This window comes from Lagopus leucura, unplaced genomic scaffold (genome assembly GCF_019238085.1).
Source record: "Lagopus leucura isolate 7727_CA_CO unplaced genomic scaffold, USGS_WTPT01 Super-Scaffold_100001, whole genome shotgun sequence".
NCBI lineage: Eukaryota > Metazoa > Chordata > Aves > Galliformes > Phasianidae > Lagopus > Lagopus leucura.
Genome location: NW_024962262.1, coordinates 38470677 through 38474716, shown reverse-complemented (window position 1 = coordinate 38474716; position 4040 = coordinate 38470677). Strand labels below are relative to the sequence as shown.

At 35.1% G+C, this 4040-nt stretch overlaps 1 long non-coding RNA gene across 2 annotated transcripts in view; it reads left to right on the top strand.

The window, feature by feature from the left end:
- Nucleotides 1-3781, top strand: part of LOC122178392 — a 20874-nt gene extending 17093 nt beyond the window's left edge. For both annotated transcript variants that reach the window (XR_006178309.1, XR_006178308.1), the window contains exons 2-4: nucleotides 1710-1790; nucleotides 2486-2605; nucleotides 3746-3781. This is a non-coding gene — a long non-coding RNA (uncharacterized LOC122178392). The remainder of the gene's footprint in view (nucleotides 1-1709; nucleotides 1791-2485; nucleotides 2606-3745) is intronic.
- Nucleotides 3782-4040: the final 259 nt, after the last annotated feature.

Genomic DNA, 4040 nt, shown 5'->3' with positions numbered 1-4040 from the left:
CAAAAAAAAAAAAAAAAAAAAAAAAAAAAAAAAAACAAGTATTCCTGTAGAAACAGCAGTTTGCATGTCCATCAACCCACTTGATACATGCCAGTTCCGTTTGCTGTAGGTCTCCTGTGTGGAAGTGATTTCAGGGGCTAAACTTAGAGGGTCTGGATGATGTGCTACTACAAGTGCCTGACATAAAACACACTTCTCAGCCCAACCTAAGATCACTGAGTATTCCTTCTGCATAACAGATTTGTCTGTATCATTTACCTGCGGTGTCTACTGCTGGAAGGTGAAAAATGCAAAAACTACTCTACTTCACTCACTTCATAAAATAAAGCAGGGGAATGGCTGTTTCTCAGCTTCGTACGAGAAATCCCAAAGTCTCCTTCACTCCCGTGAAAAGCTCTTTGATGTTTGTTTGTCACCAGAGGACCAAAAGAACCCAATATGAAATAAAAACAAACAAAACCTTCATAAAATGGTGTATTGGAAACAGAGTTGCGAGTTGTCTTTTTTGTAGTTTTTTGTTTTTCTGAAGCTTGATCTTTGCCATGTTCTTTAGAAAAAGTGTAGTAGTTCAATGTGGAAGAAAGGTGACTGTTTTGCATACGTGCAAGGCTGTGGGACAATTCAGGAGATTATTATAATGGTTGAATTTGTCCTACATATTTTCCTTAGGATTAAACTCACATAGGATGAAAAACTTAAAAATGTACAACAAAATAATCACTCTCCTCTTCAGTAACATATCACAGATGTGGTTTTCTACAATAAGTCATAAATAAAATGGAAGCTATTGCTGGTAAATGGACTGTTTGCTCAATAGAAAGTACTTTTTCTCTTCCCTGTGGCTCTCCACTCTATATTCTCCACACTATAAAGGCATACTGTCAACTTCTGTTGTGCTTCTTTTTGAAAATGTCAAGCTAGATGTGCCACACATGGTTACCAGAAAAGCTCCAGTTGAATGAAATTAACAGGAAATAAACATTTTTCCATATTATATCAGAGATTTAAGTTTGGGCATGCAGCAACATACTGTTAACTGTTTCTCTTAGAGTATTACTGCAGGAATTGCTTAAAACAATCAGGTGGGAAATATTTTTAAGGAACTAATGACATTGTTTGAAGGTATCTAGCAGATAATATGCTTATTTTGGTTGTGGTTTAACCTGACAGATTGCTAAGTACCACACAGTCATTGGCCAGCTCCCACCCCCACTTCCCAAGGGGATGGAGGAGAGAATCAAAAGGGAGAAAAACAATGTATGACTCATGGATTGAGATAAAACTATTCACTAAGATTATGAAAAGGATAATTATTATAATATATATGAATGCATATAACAAGGGATGTACAAGCATTTGCTTACCATCCTCAAACTGATGCCCGGCTAGTCCCTGGAGCAGCAGAAGAGAGAGATGAACTCCCACCCCTTTCATCGTGATATCATATGATATGCAATAGACCACTGACCAGTTTAAGTCAGCTGTCCTAATTCTGTTACCTCACAGCTTCTTAGGCCTTCTCTTTGAGAGGCCTTGGCTCTGTACAGCACTGCTTAACAGACAATAATAAACACTGATGTATTATTAACATTGTTTTTTTCTTAGAACAAAAATATAGCATCATTGTAGACATGAAGAAGAAAATTCCATCTGAGCTGAAGGTATGACAATTTTTAGTAAGTAATTACAAATATCACTCTCTTTTCCAGAGAGAAGACTGTCCTGGCACTTGTCCAGCACTTACTGCTAATATACTTATTGTTCTCTGGCCTTTTCTGCTACAATTACTGGTAATTCAAGGAATGTCTGCATGTCAGCAACTGCTTGTTTTAAGACTCTGCGTACTTTGAGAACAGAAAGGCTATTCACTTATAAGTCACTGTAGCACCTTTTACAAAAGACACCCCTTTGAAATGTGCGGTATATGGAAGTCAGTTGATAAAAAAGACAGCTATTTGAGAGGGTCAGATCTTCAAATCCCTCTTAACAGTACAGTAGCCTGCATGTACTCACCAACACAACAGACTTATATTGAGAATAACTTTCCACGATAGACCTGGTTTGTGCTGAATTTTCAGCATCTAAGATATTTTAAACTTATTCAAGTTGTCCTTCCTAAAGAACTAACTCTATTTAACTCCTGCTATGAATATATACTCTCATTCTACATGCTGTACATTGAGATCTGATTTTCTACAGAACAACAGGGAGACTAATGCATTTCTATTTTTTTCCTTTGTTTATTTACTACCTAAAGATAGGTAACTATGAAAACCTTGAAGTCATAATGCATATAGCAAAAATATTAAACAGAAACACAAGTTCAGATATTAAAGTTCTAGCTTTCAAATTTACTACAGAAGTGACAGGAGCTTCTAAATTTATCTATGTATTTATTAACTTATTTAAAAGAAGAACCTGTAGATAAAATTATCTCACCTCCATGAGTCTACTGTAAGAGAGAATGTTTTTTTTTTTGATACAGCCCCACAAGTCCTCTTCAAGGAAATGAAAAGTAGCCTTGGGCCCTTCACTGTATTTGGCATCAATCTTCAGACCCCTGAACTGAGTTGGGACTCCAGTACTGTATCCTCTTCATCTCCAGGTATGAAATCCAAGATCTAGCAGCTTTAAATAATATAAAAACTTGGCATAGGTTGTCAGAAAATTATGTTAAATCAGTATTTCTAGCTATTACTTCCTAAAACCCTTTGATCAAGAATTAGATAATTAAGTCACTGCTAGTCTTGTATATCGTTGAACAAATATTCATCTTTTATATTGCCCAATTAAAACAATGCTCCTTTTGCATTTGAAAAAATATTCCTTACTCATTAAAATTCAGTACTTCCAAAATTTTTTGCTACAAAATTTGTGTTCTAAAAGTTATTTTCAAACCAGCTTTTTATTTTATTTTATTTTTTTTATATATAATGAAGTTTTATCATACACATTTGTTCTATAACTGGGTTTTGAACCTCCATGTAGCTGCAACAACTCTGAAAGTCCAAACTGGATATTACTAAGAATACTGATTTCCCTAGGTGCTTAGATATTAAGAATTATTTTATTTCTTTTAATTAAAAAAAAGAAAAAAACAATAAGCTACTAGTTTTTTTGTTATACACATATTCTGTTCACGATAATTAAAAAATACTACTTACACACAATGACAAATGTTGCATACACACTGTTGCATGTTTTGACAGTCAGGCATACTATGGTTTGATTATGAATGAAAATTACAATGAATAATGCATTTACTTTTATCTTCCAAATACAGTCTTACTTCATTTTACCATTTAAGAGACCAGAGTTACTTCAAAATGTCTACTGAATAGCAAGGGTTGACAACTGACTGAATATGAACCAACAGTGTTCCCAGGTGGCCGAGAATGCTAATGCCATCAAGGCTTGCAACAGAAATTGTGGGGCCAGCAGGACTAGGGAAGTGATAGTCTCTCTGTACTTCACAAACTTGGGTATTGGGCTGTGTTTACTTTTGGGGCACATCATTCTTCACCATTTGAAAGAATTACTTGAGTGTGTCCAGGCAAGATAAATGAAGATGGTGAATAGACAAGAAGAGAAGACATATGTAGTATTGCTAAAGAAACTGGAGTTGATATTTTTTTTTTTTTTAAAAAAAAAAAAAAAAAAAAAAGCTCAGTGGGAGGCTTTGATCGTTCTCTGTAATTACCCAAAAGGAGGTTTCAACCAGCACAACGTTGATCTCTTTTCACAGGTGACAAGTGACAGCATGTGAAGAGATGTCTCAAAGCTGCAAAAGTGAAGGTTTGGATTGGATATCAGAAAGAATTTCTTAATAAAGAAGGTGGTCAGGCATTGGAACAGGCTGGAATGGACAATCCTAGAGTTGTTAAAGAAACATGGAGATATGACAGTTCAGAATATAGTTCAACAGTGGATTGCTGACGTTGATAATTGGATTTAATGACCATAAGGATCCTTTCCAAACCTAAACTATTCTACAATTCTATGATTCCATATTCTCTTCTTCGGAGGTATAGTTCCACGAA